Source organism: Sciurus vulgaris, assembly GCF_902686455.1.
Source record: "Sciurus vulgaris genome assembly, chromosome: 10".
Taxonomy (NCBI): Eukaryota; Metazoa; Chordata; class Mammalia; order Rodentia; family Sciuridae; genus Sciurus; species Sciurus vulgaris.
The window spans coordinates 2,097,659-2,116,049 of NC_136470.1; the positions used below are offsets into that span (position 1 = coordinate 2,097,659).

The window sequence follows — 18,391 nt, forward strand, 5'->3', positions numbered from 1 at the left end:
CCCTTTGCCTGAGCAGGAGCCCATCAGCTGGCACCTAGATCGAGGACCTGCTGCCTCTAGAACTGAGAAACGCTGCAGTCGTCCAAGCTGGCCAGCCGCCCGGGGTTAACTAAGGTAAGGCCTTGACACGCCCCTTCCTCTCCGAGTCTTCAAGTCTCGCTCTTGCTGTGGTCCGCTTCTAGCAAATGTTTAATGTGGTATGAGGCAGGGTCAAGGGTAGCTGCTTTTGCATGGAGGGCCCAGCATTGTCCCTCCTTGTCTCTGAACTGTGCCATTTCCGAGGAGAACCCACCTTGACTTTTGCCCCTGAACCTTCCCACGTGACAGGTTTGTCTCCGTGCTCTGAGCATCAGCCACGTGAAGTGATCTGCCCTGCTGTGGTTGTTTCCTCTGCTCGGGATTTGCTGGGCTTCTGGGATACGAGTTTGCATCGAAGCGGGAAGAACAGCTACGTTTCTGTCGGGTGCTTCCTACCTCGTGCCCCTGTTCTGCCGGACAAGGTACACCCGTGCTCCTCCTGCTCCTCTTTGTCCTCTGACCCTGTTCCACTTTCAATGCTGGGTCCTCGGGCTCACTGGCCTCATCTGCAGCGTCTTAGATCCACACAGCGTCCTCTCTAGGTTTCCTGGGGCCTCCTTCTGTCTCCCACCTTCTCTCCTGTGCTCGCACCGGGACATCCAGACACAGCCCTTTAACTTCTTCTCCGCTAACTCCATCCGTGTGGACGGGGAGCCGCCTAGAGACCCTGACAACCGACATTCCTCCTACGGTTGGCAGGCGGCACTGAGACTGACTGGACACTGAGCTTTGCGGCAGGTCTTCAGTTGCTGCTGGGCTGTGTCCTGGAGGGGGCGGCTGGCTGAGTCAGCCTGACCCCTTCTAGTCTCGCCATCAAGCTCTACAGGCTAAGCCCAAGCAGCCCACAGCTCAGGCCAGGTGCTCCTCGGGAGGAGAGGCCCCTCCGCTTGCTGCAGAGAAGACTTCACCCCGCCTTGCCAAGGTCAGGAACTGTCCTGCTGCCCCACCTGCCATTCACACCAGCCCTCAGCACCCTGCGCTCCCCAGGGCTCCATTATGGGCTCCCTCCTGTCCGTTCTTTTCCTGCATAAATGCAGCCTCTTGGACAGCTGAACACCACTCTGTCTCCACCAGGTCTCAGCTCCCTGATGCTGGACCGCTGCTGAGACTCATGGGCGCCGTGCCGGGCGCCTGGCAAGTCCTCACGCTCCCAGGTCACTGCTTCCCATGCCACCCCGCTGCCATGCGCTTGCGTTCAGTCCTCCGGATGACTGAGGTCTGGGCCTGCAGGGCTGTCGTGGTTACTAGCACTTGGTTGCAAACTTGCATTTGGAATCCAACTTTCCACCAGCCCAAAGCAGGTTCTCCTCCCTGGCCTGTGAATTCACAGACCCTAGGCCAGGGGCCGAACTGTCCAGACGCCCCTCTGTGCCCACTGTGAGCTCTCACCTCCCGTCCATCTCACCATCCTATGAGCCCTCTTCCACCTAGTTGATGGTGTCCCTTTTAGTGTCAGTTTCAAACTGCCATCTTAAAAGCAGCCAGAGAGGGGCTGGGGAGATAGCTCAGCTGGTAGAATGCTTGCCTCACAAGCACGAGGCCCTGAGTTCGATCCCCAGTATCACAAAAAAAAAAAAAAAAAAAAAGCAGCCAGAGAGAAAATTTGGCCACTGTCATGGAGGGAAGCCTGGCAGAGAGCTGGGGGCCACCACGAGGGGTCAGTCGAGAGGTCAGCCGCATGCTAGGATTCCACAGCCAGAAAGTGCTTCTCTGAGGAAGCAGGGAAGTTGAAAACACTTTCAGACACACAAATCAAAACGCAGTGGACTGGCCACCAGCAGAGTCCAGCTACAGCAATGCTAACATGTACCCAACCTCGAGGGGAAAGCTGCTCCCCAAGGAAAGTCAGACACAAAAAACAAAAGGCAAAGGGATGGAAGAGTGTGCCCAAATCTGGAGCAAAGACGTCAGGACAGTGCCGATGGCAGTTAGCAACCGGGCTCATGGGCACAGCACGGTGACCACAATGTGACCCAGCAACTCAGGAGGCCCAGGCAGGTGGCAGAAGTTCAAGACCAGCTTTGGCAACTTAGTAAGACCCTGTCTTAAAATAAAAAGTACACAGGGCTGTGGGTGTGTAGCTCAGCGTGTGTGAGGTCTGGGCTCAACCCCAGCACTACCAAGGAAAAAAATAAACCTTTCAGCAAGTTAGCTGGGTGAGCAGCGAAATCCGCCTGTACTCATGTCTCAGCAACAGACAAGTGGTAGGGAAAAGCCATCTACATACTAGCCACAGCAGCATCAAAAATACGAAGTACAGGAATATGCTTAACGAAATATGATCTACGTGAACATCTATTCCAGGTAGATTAAAACTTTAAAACATTGAGAAATCTTCTCCAACTTTCTTAATGAAAATTTTGTACAGAGAAGTTGAAATAACAACAAAAATCTGGGCATGATCGTGTAGATTAAAATCAACACCTATCCGAATATCCTTCCTATGTAACGGTGTGTGTGCGCAGGTGCATTCGTCCCTGGACCAGGGGAGCTGCTCAGACCCCACAGTGCTTCGTACCTCAGCACACAGTGGGTCTCTCCTAAGAGTACGGTGCCCTTCGTGACTGTGGCACACTAGGGAAATCAGCACTAGTCCCTGACACCATCGACGGCCATCGACATCCGCATTCTGCCTGGTGTCCAGAATCAAGAACACAGCTGCTTTTCAAACCAAACTACACCAAGGCTGCATGTGGCACCTGGCCGCTGTACTCTCTGGGGCCTTCCGTGAAAGGGGACAGTAAATACCTCAGGCCGAGAGCCATCCAAGGCTCACAACTCCAACACAGAAGGAAGGGCAGAAGGAAGACACAGGTATCCCTGTGCCTTTACTTCAAACCTGTGGGGAAATGAGTGGCATCTCTTAGAAGGGAAAATGAGGCATGTGGCTAATGCTGGATGATTCCAGATAAAGCCACAGGAAGCCAGAGGGTAAAGACAAAGAAACTGCGCAACGAAAACCCAGGTACTCGCTTTGCAACGCTGGCAGTCCACTCAGCAAGGACAGATGGCAGACACCTGCCACTCTGCACGTGGCATCAGACCTCCAGCCTAGTGGGAGGTCAGGAACTGCCAGGGCACCCTTAGATTCAGAGCACCCCACGGAGCAGCGACGGGGCGGGAATGCGTGGGAAGAGGGCGACCCGAGGTTGCTCACATTACCTCCTATGCCAACGAGCTGGCCAGCAACTCCAGCTCGGCAGACTGGTCAGACTCATTAAGACCCAATGCACTACTGAAGAAGGCATTACCCAATCCCCTGTAGCCAAGCACTCCAGAATATGGAGCCAGAGGGAGGGAGGAGGAGGAGGGTGGGAAAGGATGGGGAGGGTGGGGAAACGCAGGGTGGGGAGCAGGAGTGAAGGGGGCAGGGCGGGAAGCAGGGGCTGGACTGGGACCTGGCCCCCAGCCCTGGGCCTATTTAGAACTCTCCAAACAAGCCAGGCTGAATAACAAGGAAAAACACAAGGCTCCCAAGGGCCCCACTCCCCACTCGGCCCAGAGGTCACGTGGTCTGACAGGCTGCTGCGGCTCAGTTACAGGGAATTTCTACTTCTAAGACCTGCCTGGGAGGTTTGGCCTGGGAAAGTGGCTCCCTAGTCCCAGAGCTGCAGGAGGGAGGAGGTCATGAGAGCTGCGCCCCTAGAGCTGGGGTCACAGGCTCCCCTGCCCCAGGGGCAGACTGGGAGGTCAAGGCCATCAGGCCCTCCAGAGAGCAAAAGCCCACCTGAGACAGATCAGCCCTCAACGTGGCCTAGGGTCATGTGCCATGGAAGCTACTAGAGCCGAAGTGCACCCTGGCAAGAGGCTGCATCCCAGCCAGCAGGGGACAAGACACAAGGCCCATAGTTTCATAGCTGCACAACCAATAGCATGATTTGTCCTCTTATTCCCTCCCCAACACCCAGGGCACTCTACCCCTGCGCCTGTCACCAGCCCTTTTTATTTTGAGACAGGGTCTTGCTAAGTTGCTGAGGCTGGCCTTGAACTTGTGATCCTCCTGCTCAGTCTCTCCAGTTTACAGGTCCAGCTAACCTTCTTACATTCCTGTGTGCTAAGAAATTCAGAAATAAAGGGAGTGAATTTTGCTCTCTCCTTATCCCAGTGCCTGCATGCAGTGAAGCCCAAGGTCGTCTGCAGCACCAGAAGGCCCCAAAGTTGCCTGGCATCTGGTCTGATTTGAGCATGGAACCCAGTGTCATTTGGGAGGCACATAGGACAAGCAACCCAGGGTCGGCCAGCCGGCCAGCCCCAGGCCCTGGGCAGCTGCCTCTCGCGAGCCCAACCAGGGTGCAAGGCTGTGAGTCCAGTACCACCACAGACCACAGCACGTGGGGACAAGGGAGGCCCAGGAGCCCACACACAGGGTGTGACTACTTGCTTCAGAGACACATGGGTGCTCATGTGGGGATACTTGCTGGCACCAAGATGGCATGCACAGCTGGCTTTCAAGGGCAGGGCTGAAATGCATGGGTCGGACCAGAGGCCAGCCTGCACAGAACCAGTCTCTACCCAGTGTAGACATGCCCAAGCATTTTCAAATGGAATAATGTGACAATTTGTAATTCTGGGTAGCTGGGTGCAGTGGTGCATGTCTGTAATCCGAGCAGCTCAGGAGACCTGAACCCAGTTCTCAGCCAGTCTCAGCAAAAACAAGGCTCTAAGCAACTCAGTGAGACCCTGTCTTTAAACAAAATACAAATAGGGCTGGGGATGTGGCTCAGTGGTTGAGTGCTCCTGAGTTCAATCCCTGGTACCTCTGCCCAAAGAAATTCTGGGTAGAGATGGTCTACGATCCCTTTCCATATTGTCCAGGAGACATTACAGAGGAAATATCAGTGTGGAGTCAGGGTCTGCCACAGCCCACCTGAGCTTTTCTGTGCATGCACTCCAATCTGCCTGGAGGCGCGGGCCCAGCAGGGCAGAGAAGGGCACGCTGAGCTGCATGCAGGGCAGAGAAGGGCACACTGAGCTGCATGCTCAGTCGCTGGGCGCAGGGCCCACTGGGGAGGGGTCACCTGTGGGCACAAGACCATTCCCTCCACAAGAAAACACAATCTCAACCAGCGACCTCAGCGGAAAAGAAACGCAAGTCTGTGAGTTTAGCTAACCAGTGATGACGTGAACAAGCGGGAGGGTGTGGCTGTGGCAGTGGCCTAGCACGCAGGAGGCCCAGGCGCCCTCTGGCATCGGAGGGAGAAGTAAAGATAAACAGGTAAGAATGGTCTGGTAACGCACATTATCCAACTTAGTATGTCCAAACGCAGTGGTCCCAACATGTAATCAACACACCAACATAGGGCACCAGCGAGGCCATCCCGTCCTCGTGTACCCAGAAGTGGCTCCCACAAGCCTCCTCGCCAGTGGCTCAAGAACCCACTGGCTCAGCTTGTGTGCAGGACAGCAGGTGCCTGCCCATGCCTCCCCCTGCCACTGACCCGTGAAGAATCCCACAAGGTTTTAGCTTAAGGTGTCTATAATGGCCCAATCTTCCACTGGATGGGAGGCGCAGGGGTTCAATATTTTATGTAGGTTTTCACATAATATAGTTATTTCTTAACTGGGAAGGAAGGAAGGAAGGAAGGAGGGAGGGAGGGAGGGAGGGAGGGAGGGAGGGAGGGAGGGAAGGAAGGAAGGGCTGGGCTTGGTGCACACCTGTAATCCCAGTGGCTCGGGAGGCTGAGGCAGGAGGATCATGAGCTCAAAGCCAGCCTCAGCAACAGAGAGGCACTAAGCAACTCAGTGAGACCCTGTCTCTAAATAAAATCCAAAACAAGCCTGGGTATGTGGCTCAGAGGTCCAGTGCTCCTGAGTTCAATCCCCAGTACCCCCTGACAAAAATAAGAGAAGATGAGCCATTCCCCAAAATACAACGAAGTCACAAAGCACGAAGTAAAAATCGTGACAGCTACTAAATACTTTCCGTTTTCTTTTTCTTCCAGAAAATTTGGAAGAAACCGACTCCTTTCTAGAAATAAGTGAATGACAGGTGAAGAGTAAGAACAGCTAGTAATCATCATTTCCTTTCCAAGTTTCTTTTCTTTCTAAAGTCATTTTTATTCTCTCCCTCCCGTCCCCATGCCGGGAAGGCCCCCATCTGATCTGACCACCAGGCCTGCACAAGCTGCCCCGTGCAGACCGTGCCCTGCACTCTGACCCACCCCATTCCACACAGCATTCAGCTGATGAGAAGTGTCCAGGCCACCTCTCCGGTCACCCATGCCTGCTCACTGGCTGCGGGCCTGGGAGGCCGAGAGGCCTGTGGAGCAACCCGCTCCCCTCCATGTCCCGGGTAGATGCGTGTGCGGGAACTGCTGGCCAAGTCCCTAACCTGCTCCCTGCGATCACGTCAGGTTCATTTTCACAAGGCCCCAGGTGTCCACGCTGCCCATCCTCACCGCACTCACCGAAGACAGGAGTTACCTGCTCTGATCTGCGGCGACCCTGGCAATGAAGCCGACTCCACCGTCTCCAGGACTCACGGCATCCACAGGGATGCCCTGCAGAGGACCGTTCTCACTGTTCTCCAAAAAGCAGCCCAGAGGGCAGGGCAGGAGGTCAAGCAGCCTCACAGCCTCAGCAGTGGCACCTCCCGACCCCACTGGGCGGCAGGGCTGCTCAGCCTCCGGCAGGGAGGACTGGGCGGGGAGCAGGGAAGCCAGCACAGGCGGGGCGCTCTCCTGGCCCGACAGACAACAGCAGGGAGTGCAGGAGGGGGAGCCACGTCCCAGCCAAGCCCTGCAGCCTCCCTCACCCCAGCAGACACATGCAGGGGTCACACCTCGGCCACTCCAAGAAGAACAAGAACAGGAACAGGACAGGCTGCCGAGACCACCCAGGGAGAGCAGCAAGGAGCCACCTGGAGGAGGAAGGTGCTGACCCCCCACACAGTGAGAAGAGCCAAGGACAGGTAGCTGATTACCAGAGAGAAGGAAGTGGGCGGACCCCGCCCCTGTGGCTGGAAGGGTCCAGTTTCCAACACGAGCAACCACCCCCTGGACAGCTCCTGTCCTGCCCTTTGGTCACCTAGGCAAGATGAGAGGAGGGCATGACAAGAAAGGAAACCTGAGGTCTACAAAAGCGGCAGGACACCCTCTTCTCCGAGGGTCTCTGTGCTATCCTTTGAATCACACTTGCTCTCTTGCCTGCACGTCTCTCGGGTGTCTGGTCTCCACACGGGGGAGCAAGCACCCTCATTTTCAAGACAGGCTTCCACAGGAGGGCCAGATGGCGAGGGCACTGTGGCCACAAGACCCCTGGGAACTCCGTCTTTTCTCTTGTGGGTCCGTGACCCAGGTCCCTGGGCAGCCCAGGCAGGGCTCGCACTGCAGGGCACACGTGGCACAGTGCTGTGTGCCCTGCGCCAGGGGCAGGGGCTCACACGCAAGCTCCCCTCTAACCCTCATCACTGGGCAGCAAGGACCAGATCTGAGGCTCCGGCAGACACTACCCGGATCCAGCCAGGGGCCAGAGAGGAGAGCAGGCCTGCGCGCAGCAGGCTGACCTGTGACCTCCCACAGGCGACTGGGTTTCACAGCAGAGGCCATGGCGACACGAGATCAGCATACTGGCCTTTAGGCCCAAGAACAGGTGGCACTGTCAATCTGTCAAGCACCCGGGTACCTGCTAGTCATCTCCAGATGCTCCTGACGTGAGTGGAACAGGTATGACCTGGCAGTGGCCACTGGAATCTAATGTCCAAAATGCGAACTCTGGCTCAGCAGCCTGCCTGGGAATTCACTCTAAGAAGTTAACCCCAGGAGAGATGCCCAGGGCGTCCACCACCCTGAAGACACGCAGATGGGAGCAGCTCCAGTGCTCACCGCGGGTGCCAGACCACAGAGCCAAGCGCAGCCCCAGTTCTACCCAGGGTCGGGGGCAGTGGGGAAGGTCAGCAGGATCAAGAGACTGGAGGAGCGGCTGCAGAGGGCTGAAGCAGCCCAGAGGAAGAGCGCTTGCTCAGCACGCCCCGAGATCAGCCCAGCACTAAGAGGAGGAAGGGGAAAGCCGGGTGGGCTGCAGAGCGTGCTGCCGCGGTGCGGTCTGCGTGACAGCCGGGCAGAAGACAAGAAGGCTGCTGAGGCTCAGAGAGGAAGAGGGCCCAGGACAGAGGGTGGCCGAGGGGAAAAGCCTGAGGGCTGGAGGCGGGAGCCAGAGCACGAGGAGCCACAGGGAGCCACAGGGAGCGCGGATCGTCAGGCCACTGGGGTACAGCAAAGGGGACTCGGTGGGAGCCCTGGAGTACTGCAGGCGAGGCTGAGGCCGTCAGGGCTGTGAGGTGGGGGAGGGCTCCAGACTGGCCCTGGAGACGGGAAGCGGGAGGAGGGCTGGCATGGTCTGCCACGGACATGCCAGGCGGCAGTCTTCCCTGCACACTTCAGTCCTACCTTCAAACTCAGCCGGGCTGAGATGCACCGTCTTTTCTAATCACACTCCTGGCTCACAATCAGTGAGCCTCCTTCAAATCCTTCCATCACCCTTTACAAGGCCACACTCCTAGGCCACTGTGGGGCACCATGCATGGTGCCACGTGGGCCTTCTTCAGCTGCCAAACAGAGTAGCAACCAGCCTGTCTGCTGCGCCTCCAGTTGGACAGGTGACACCTAAGTCGGCAGAGGTGGCTTTAAGGTCACCAGGGCTGTGGTTCTACAAGTATGTCTCAAACTGTTTAAAAGCACTAGGTAGCGTCAGATGGGGCGGGGTTCTCCCCAGCTCTAAACGCCCTAGAGGCCGCCTGCTGCCTCCCAATGCAGGCTGTCGTTGGCTGCACTCAAGTCCAAGCCGTTCTTCCACCGTCCAGTACTGCTCATTCACCTGGACTTAGTGTCATCCCCCCCATTAGCCATCTCCTCACTCTGAGTTGTCTGGGTCCTTCTCCTTCCCAGTTAATGACACCTTCAGACGTCCACTCTGAGTGCAGGGAATTAACCTAGGGAGGTTTTGGATCAGTCCCACTCCTGGGCTCACGGCAGGAACAGAGCTGCCCAGATCCCTGCATCCATTGACAGCAACTGACTCAAAATAAGCCCACAACCCAAAACCACAGGCCTCGGTGAGGAGGCAGCAGCAGGGGCGGTGGGTCCAGCACCAGGGCGCTCCAGCTGGAGGCGGGAGGAAGCTCAGGGGTAGAGCACTTGTTTGCTTGCTGGGCACACACAGGAGGCCCCAGGTTCCATCCCCAACATGGCAAAAGAAAGAAGTTCAAAGTTCGTTATTACATTTGTAAAATTATTAAATGATTCCAGAGAGAACTTTTAGGCATGAAAAATGTGATCACAGAAATAAATTGCTTTTAAAAACTGATTAAACAGGTCAGAGAGAACCGAACAAACAAGCCAGAAGGCAGCGGAGTGAAGCCTGAAGGTCGGAGGGTGTGCCAGGGGCCTGGGGCGGAACGTTCTGCTGGAAGAGAAGCCGTCCCAGGAGCGCAAGGGACCCGGCATCCCAGTGAGGACCAGCTGGCACCCGTGACTCAGGGCAGGGCGCCTGCGGCCGACGGTGAGGGGGACGCAAGCTGCAGCCTGTGCCCCGCGCAGGCCAGAGCCCAGGACAGGGCACAGGGCGATGGGGCACAGCCACGCCCTGGGAATGCCCAGAACTGGCCCCACACAGGCCCTGCCTGGGAGGCTGTGAGCCAAGGCCAAGGATACACACAACCTCAGACCCCACACCACAGGCAAAGAGTGCCCGCCGCGAAACTCAGGGGTCACGGGAGAATGAGAACAGACTCTGAACTCTTAGAACTGAACAGTGAAACTCCTGCGGACAAAACAGCAGGAGAGCCCAGCAGAACGAAGACAGGCCCAGGTCAGCTGCGGACCCCACAAGGGACAGTCGAGAAACTATGCTGGAGAAATTTCAGACTTGAGTTTTCACCTCTGCAGCCTTGGGGGAGAGAGGAGGAAACAGCAGCAAACGCAGAAGCCGCAGGACCTGGGCTGGCCCCTCGGGACAACGACAAATCGCATATGCGCCCAAGAAGAGTAAGGAGAGAAAGGCCAAAGATTCAGGAATGAGGAAAGGAGGGGACTTACCGGGGGTCACAGAGGCGAGGCAGAAATGCAGGGGACCGCAGGCCCTGTGCCAAGAAACCAGGCCTCCAGAGAAGCCACGGCCAGGGGACAGGAGGCGCCACCCCCTCCCTCCTCTTGTGACAGAAACCGTGCGGCATGCCGCCTGAGACCCGGCTGTGAACCAGGGCTGTGGGCGCCACTGTTCTGAGCCCCCCCTTGGGCACAGCTGGCTTGCCCGTGCACACATGGACCCGCTGCTCGCCACCCACACCTCACCTACTCTGACTTTCCTCCAGACGTCACAAGGTGTGCACACCCTCAGGTGGGATCCCTCCCAACACCTCACAGCATGCAGGCCCGCCAGCGTGGCCACCTCACAGAGACGCAAGGGCACACTCTGCACACCTCTGTGCCACCTGTGGTTCGGCACTGTCCCTGTGAGAGTAACCAGCAGGCCCGTGGTTACCTCTCCCCTGTGTGAATGTGTGGAGACCTCATCCCCAGGGATCCTGTCCCGGGTGACTACAGCTGTAAATGGTGCCGACCTCCCACGGACCGGGCTTCCTGGATGTCCTGCGGTACTGCCACACCTCACCAGAGTCCACCTGTCCTTCTGAGTTTATGCTCAGTGCCTCCTTTACGTGTCCACTCTCACTTCAGGTATGCTGGGGGTCAGTGAACACAAGCATTGACACCAAGGAGTGGATCTGCTCGCTGAGAGTGTTACTGAGCGAGGCCAACAGGCAGCGTGCAGCGGGGACAAAGGAAACGTCCGAGCCCTTGGGATGGAGCAGGAAGGAGCCAGAGCCCATCCGGCACTCAGAACAGGGTGCCCTTCAAACTTACCGAGTGTTCATTCTGGACTTTCATTTAATGTCCTTTGGCCACCGCTGACCATGGGGAATGAGCAGCAGAAGCACAACCGGAGGCTGTGGGCTGCTGGGAGCCACGAGTGGTTCTCTCATTCCATTTGGAAACGAGCATTTGGGGTTCTCCCAGGGTTGCTATGGTAACAGAGCTGGGTGTCTCGGCGCCTGTCTCCCAAGGCACACAGTAGGGGCACACCTCTGCGTGACACAGCTGCCCTGCAGCGTCTGAGGCATCCACAGTAGCTGCACAGGCAAGGCAGCTGTACCACCCGCACCAGCGTTCTGCTGCCCTGCAGTGTGGCCAGCGCTTGGGCCATGTGGCCTCCCCTTAGCTGGCTGCTGGCTGTGGCAGGTAGGCCGGCCTCGTGAAGGGAAGCCATTCACCTTCTCATCCTGTTTCTGCTGCAGTTTGTGGGCACTTTCCACGTCCCGAGGAGAACAGCACTGAACCAGGCAGCACTGTGTGTGCGCCCGCACCAGGAGGGGAGCCCGGATCACCCCTAGGGCCCCTGGGCCAGGACCTGACCACCCAGCAGCCAAACAGGAAGAAGCAAAGCTACCGCCATTCCCAGAAGCTGCAGATCTCTACACAGAAGGTTCCAGAATATACAGACAAACGATAAGGAATGGCCAGATGACTGGCAACTGGATCAGAACCCCAAGGTCATTTCTACACAGTACCTCAAGGAGCCAGAGGTTCTGAAAACGCCATTTGCAAAAGCAACAAAACTACAGCTGGAAGCAGGGGCAGGGCCACAGGTGGAGTGCCAGGAGCTGGTTCCACAGCCAGCTCTGCAGCGAGCAGGGGTGCGGGACTGCCAAGGGAACTTCCCAGCCTGCATGCAAGATGAAGATGCACATGAGCCCACGCTCAGAAGGACCTGCTCAAGCAGCAGGGAAAAGGCAGCATGCTGTAAAGACACCATCGTCGAAACAGGACCAAGCAGAAGGGAAGAGCCGGCAGGAAGAAGTCCCGCACATGCGGCAGCAAGAGACACCCACGAGGGCACCCACGAGGGCACGCCGCGCAGAGGCCACACGTGAACCGTAGGGAAGTGCAGGGAAGCGGCCACCCCAGGAGGCGGCAGAGGGTGTGGACAGACTACCAAAGGAGAAGCAGAGGCCAGTAAGCACACAGGCACCCAGGTCTGGAGCACCGAGGCCAGCCACTGCGCTCTGACCTGACCGCCCCACCTGCAGAAAGGAACCCAGCGCGATCGCCCCGTGTGTGCTGGTCATGACTTGGCACACTCCAGGCAGCCACCTCGAGGTCAGAGTCCTGGCCACTGAAGGACTCCTCACATGTGCACCAGGGGACACCCCTGGGCAGAACTGACCTCCACACAGAGCGTTCACTGAGATGCAGCGTCACTGTGCTCCCCAGCGCCTGCCCACACCTGCCCGCTTCTCTGACCATCACGGGAGCCCTGACCTGTGTCCCCAGCAGCCTGAGGCAGGGTGGACGACTCCTGGCTCTAACATGCACATAAAGTCCTTAGTTTTACTATTCACTTCCTGCTTCCCTCGCATGGGCTTTGGAAGAGCCCGTTTTGTTCTCATTTAATTAGCTCAGCCATTTCATTTCTAGAAATAAACAAATACCATAGGCCAGAAGTTGTAAACATAGTGGCCACTGGAGTTGAATTCAGGCAGCAACATTCTTAATTTTACATTCGCATTATGTTAAAAATAAATAACTTGCACATAAATCCAGACTTCTGACTTCTCCTGGAAGAACAAGCACATAGTAAATCCTGGTCCTGCTTCTGCCAGGCCACGCATGGCGAGGTCAGTGGTGGTGGCCAGGCGAGTCAGGCCCCTTGGAGGGGGACTGGGCTACCTGCCCTATTTGCCACAGTCCACTGCCCATCCCGCCCCTCACTGCCTTACCTTCCTGCCCAGTCCCTGTCAGAAGCTGTCTCTGCAATGTCCATGGGTGACTCTGCTCATGAAAAAGAAATCTCTACAACCAATAACTCACTAAAACCTAAAGAAGATCGTAAAGGCACGGGGGCTCCAGGAAAACATAATGCCAGCCTGGAGCTAGACCCACGCAAGACACCTGCCCCAACCTGGCCACCAGAAGGCCGAGTGGCCTGTGCCCGGAACATGTGCTCTGGTCTCCAGGGACTGTCCTGCAACGTGGCTCCTTCCTAGTGGGCATCCCTCTGTGCCAATTGCCTGCTGGTCACAGCAAAGTGGTCCTGCCGGGACTCAGGGGCCCTGTGAAGCCCCAGGCTGCTTCTAAAGCTAAACCAATACACTGCCCGTCACTCAGGATTGACACGTGGGATTGTATGTTTCCTTCTGTGGATTATCGAGGTACTCAAGTCTGCCGCCGGCAGCTATGGCTCTCTCTCCCTCAGGCTTCTCTGACAGCAAGCTGCTGCAAGCACCCTAGGGACTTCGCAGGGGCACATGCAGGCTTCTCCAGCACACAGGTGGGTCCTGAGGGACACGAGGGCTCTGTCCTGGGTTGGCTGGGCCTTCCTCAGAGCTGGTCTCAGGCTTCCTCCCAGGCCCGCTCCCTCCAGTCTCCTCCCACCAGAGGCAGACCAGCCCCCAACTGCTCCTGCCTCCCCGGAGCTACCCCAGGGGACCTCTTGCACTCTGAGCTTCATCCTGGAACCTGCTTCCCGCACAACCAAACTGATGTGGTCTTCCCTTCACCACCGGATTTCTGTCTCCTCTGGCAAAAATCACCATTACCAGACCAAACTCATAAGGCATAACCATTGCAAACTTCTCTGCCGGGACAGAGTGCGTGTACTCCCTCGTAAGAGGAACACTTTTCACTCGGTGACTTCAGTCAGACTAGGACGATGGCTGAAATCAGAACTCAACACGTGGAAACTGACCTGAACATCTGCACATGGCCTGAGTCAGTAAAAGCCCAGCATCATGGTGCAGGCCTGTCATCCCAACCACTCTGCAGACAGAGACAGGAGGACCTAAGTTTAAGGACAATCTAAAAAACTTAGGAAGACCCTATCTCAAAATAAAAAGGCCTGGGGTGGAGCCCCGTGGTAGGGGCTTGCCTAGCAAGCATGGGGCCCGGCATTCAATCCCAGCTACCCTCCCCTCAAAAGGAGTCAGCAGCGACTCGTCCCCTGCACCCAGCACACAGTGAAGAGCTGAGCACCGGTGAATCCACAGACTGGGGTTGCCTCCTCATGGCTCAGCATCTGCCCAGACATGGCCGTACCTTGTCGTGGATGGAGTTTCTGAGCTGCTGTCCAGCAAGTACAGCCTTCTACAAGTGAAAGATCTTAAGACCAATACGGGTGTCAGGCCAGTCACTTATCTGCTTGTTTAGAAATGTGGGTTTTCATATATTGAGTTTTCTGAGCATCCAGGGGGGAGGGCAGAAAGAAAAGCAGCTGGTGATTCAAGGGACCTCTGAAGTCCAGATCCATCAACCGGGCAACGCTGCCCAAGCCTCCCTGCCTCGGCCTCTTCCTCAGGACATGGGGCAGCACCACTCTCCTTGTGGGATTGAGACTTAAAATAATGAGCATATAAAACAGCTCACAGCAGCACAATCCCTGGAGTCGTCATAGAACAATAAACCAAGCACAGTATCAAGTAGGGGCAGATTTAATACCAGCAAACACTTGTAAAATGTCGCAAGGAAGAGCCCGAGAGCTGTCCTGGCTGGAACTGCAGCTGGGCGAGGCAGGACAGTGGCCGTGAGCAGCGGGGGGACAGAGCCCGCCTTGCAGCAGCTTCCCACTGCCGGGCGCTTGGTAGCTCCAGGCTCTGGCCATCTCTTAGGGATTTCATTCCCCACCCACTTTCAAAAAGGAACAGGGACAATCTCCATTACTGAGGCACAGCTGCTGGCACAGGAGCAGCGGCCTCAGCTCCTGGTCCTAGGTGACACAGAGCACTCCAGCCGGGAGGAGCCTGCCACCACATCCTGGTGATCCCTGTGCTGCTCCCTGCTTGCCAACACACGTGTCCTCTGCAGTCCTTACACACACGGGGAGTGTGGCAATGGGCACCGTGCCCAGGTCCTGGGGAGCCAGTCATGGGCTACAGCTATGCAAGACGACTCACTGTCTACTCTTCAATGTCAACCTGATTCTCTGTCCCCACAACTAAGCCAGACTCAATCTGTGTCATCAGTGTGTACTCCATACTGTGTTTGGCAAAAATAACCTGAATATGGCAAATTCTTCTAAATCACCAATGAAGACTCTGGAGGTGAACCACTAGTACATTTGCTAAATGCAGAATTTTGAAATCAGCAATTAATTAGTGAAATTAGAATTAATCCTCAATGTACTATGAAGTGGTTTCAGGATGAGAAAGATTGACAGAGTCACTTTATGACCTGGAATAGCTCATGGAAACCCCCAAAATTCTGGGTAACCAAAAGCAAAATCCCACAAAATTTCTGAGCAATTGTTTTGTTTTATAAAACTTGGTCCGACCGATCAGTAACAAATTATAAGACTACACTGTGAGGCTCTCACATTGTACAAGTCAGCAAAAAGGAAACAGATGTGGCCAGCGTTTTGCTCTTTAAATACCAACCAGCCACAGCTTGCAAGAGGAAAACAAAGTCAGGGCTCTGACAGGCCAAAGGAGGAAGCAGAGCAAGGGGAGGGGAGGCCAAACACTGGCCAGAGGTGGGTTTGACAGAGATGAGGGCGGACACGTGGCCCCCAGGGCAGCACCGTGGGAGCAGAGCAGGGCCAGGAGCCACGTGGGAATGGGCCAGTTACTGTCCTCCCTCTCCCCAGAAAGGCTGGTGACTGGCTGGCTCTTCTCAAACACCAAACACCACTTGTCCCCCACTTACAAACAGATCCCAGCATTTCCTGCCACCTCTAATTTGACCAGAGATAGAGTTTTTTGGACTTATAGCACAATGGTGGGTTGGAGGAGCTGGATGTCCCCAGGACCTCAGTTTAAATTCTGCCTGGGCCCATCTGTGACACAGAGGGTGAGTAACTGACCCTCTGTTTCCTCAGAGGCTGAAGTACACGTGAGGGGCAGGCACCTGTGTGTCGTGTGAGCACCTGCAGCAACAGCACAGGAGACAGATGTGAGAATGGACTCAATGGGTCACTTATCAAACACCAAACAGCCCTGGCACACAGACCTGTCAGCACAAGGTACCCCTGGCGGACCGAAGCCTCTGGTGGGGCTAGCCGGGGCCAGGCAGCACCCTCCCACTGTCCCGCATCGCCCTTCACCCGTCCGGCTGTCTTTAACCCAGATCTGGCACGGTTCTCGGGCCACTGCCAAGATGAAGACCTCCTGCAGTGGACAGTCTGCAGACCAGCTCAGGTGGGCTGCACAGGCAGGGTGAACAGCAGGCTGGCCCAGGGCCCAGGGCAGTCACTCCTGGAAGCCTGACTCCAGACCGGCTTCCAAGGCCAGAAGAAGTCCCGTTCATAGGGTCCCAAGTAGCTATGTTCTGAAACAATGTAATCGAGAAGATTCCTGAGAGCCAGGTGAGCTGCAACGACTGACTCCCAAATGGGGTGGGGGGTGGTGGTCACGGTTATCTAAAAAGGGAGGGGGCAGGAAAAAAACGATGGAGGTCGAGAAGGTTCAAATTCCACTGAGACCCCTCCAAAGCTTCTAAACTGGGAAAACACTGATCGGCGTTTCCCTCAATGAGCACAAAGCAGTTTAAACAGAAAACTCCCTTTAGTTTCAACAGCAGGGGCCCACGGTCTTGACCACCATCGCTGCGATCCTGGATCCTGGCTCTCGGGGTGGTTTTCATTTTGACATGGTGGTCCCTTACTCACTGTGCCTAAGACAGCAGCCCATGTTGTTCCCTCTCATAAGGTCTTAGTATTTCCCAGGAAAATAGCCCAACTGCTCCATTATTTTCTTAGACAAGACTTTGAATACTGGGTTTAAAAAAAAAAAAATGCCAGAGAAGCCATTTGTAAAAACCATTTTCTCTATTTCACTAAACTTCTCTCAAAGTTTAGAAGGAAAAAAAAAAAAAAAAAAACCCTGCACATCTTTTTCACTGCAGCCTAGCCGCTAGTAATTCTCTCCTAAGTGCCCAGGGTCCCCTGCTCCCAGGGTCCCCGGTGGCCGTGGATGGAGGTGTTTTCCTCCCCAGAGGCGTCTGGTTACCGATTGAGCCCATCACCTGATGGCCCGGTGGAGGCTCACGGCGGCCTTTGGTCTACATGCCAAAGTCGAATCTGAACACACCCTCTGCCTGGCAGTCCCACCTGCAGCCCTCCCTCTGGCTTGAGCAAGCAAAAGTGAAACTAGCCCACAGCCTGCGCGCTGGGCCGGGCGCCGTGCGGAGACCCGAGCGCGGTCCCGCCGGAGAGGCGGCCCAAGGCCCCGCCGGGAGCTCACGTCGGGCACGCCCGGCCGCCGGCCCCTCTCCCGGGCGCCACTTCCCGGGCCCAGGGCGTCGGGGCTGCCTTGGCCGAAGGCGTGCGGCCGGGAGGCGGCCGGGCCTCGGGCCGCACGGGCTGCCCGGTGGCCCGGAGGCCCGGAGGCCGGGAGGCCGGGGCGGCGGGGACCCGCCCGGCCGCCGTTCTCTCCGGGCCCGCGCCCGGCGGAGCGCAGCCGGCCCGCAGCGGCGCAGGCCCCGGACACCCGACCTCGGGCGGCGGGCGCGACCCCGGGCAGGGGCCGCCGCTCACCTGCAGCCGTCGCCGCCTGCTCGTCGCGGTCCGGCGTCGCTCCGCGGCCGCGCTGGCCGCTGCGCTCTGGGCCTGGGCCCGGCCGGCCCTGCGTCGGGCCTCAGCGAGTGCGGCGCCCGCCGCCCCCGGCCCCGCCGCGGCCCCGCCCGCCGCCCTGCGCCCTCGCCGCGCCGCCACTTCCTGTGCGCGGCCAGCCACAGTTCCGCCGGCGCGCGGCGGGCGGGGACGCGGCGGCGGCGGGCGGGACGGCGGCGGGGCCGCGGCGCCGCCAACGGGCGGGGGGCGGGGCGGCGCGAGCGGGGCGGGGCGGGGCGGGGCGGGGCGGGGCGGGGCGGGGCGGTGGGCACCGTCCTGCGCGCGCTCGGGCGGGCTCGCGTCCCGGGCCCGGCCGCGCTCTCCCCGATTCACTGTGGCGCCGGCTGGCAACACTGTAGCAGAGCCGGCTCCGCTGGAAGCGCCTCCGAACTGCAGGCCGGTCGCTCTGGAGCTGGCCTCTCCAAAAGCACCCCTCCCAAGCCCGCAGTCACTGACCGCTGTCCCCGCCGGGCCCAAGACAGTCACCTGCGCTCAGGGAGCAGCCACCCGCGTGTCCCTCACCCCGCCACACACACACACCTGGCCCGCGGCTGGTGCTACCAGCAGGCCAGGGAGTCCTGCAGGCCCGTGCAGACACATGCCAGGACCACCCTGCCTGCAGGTTTAATCCAAAGGGGCAGGGTCATCTGCACTCCCCTTCCTCCACCTGATACCAGGGGACCTGATGCCTGTTCCAGTGCCCAGGTTCACGCTGGACTTT

At 57.5% G+C, this 18,391-nt stretch overlaps 1 protein-coding gene across 2 annotated transcripts in view; it reads right to left on the reverse strand.

Moving 5' to 3' along the window:
• The window catches only part of AGPAT3 (1-acylglycerol-3-phosphate O-acyltransferase 3), a 75,760-nt gene extending 57,968 nt beyond the window's left edge, over window positions 1-17,792 (reverse strand). For both annotated transcript variants that reach the window (XM_079155189.1, XM_079155187.1), the window contains exon 1: window positions 17,596-17,792. The gene's annotated coding sequence lies outside the window, so the exon portion shown is untranslated. The remainder of the gene's footprint in view (window positions 1-17,595) is intronic.
• Between the last annotated feature and the right edge of the window lie 599 nt (window positions 17,793-18,391).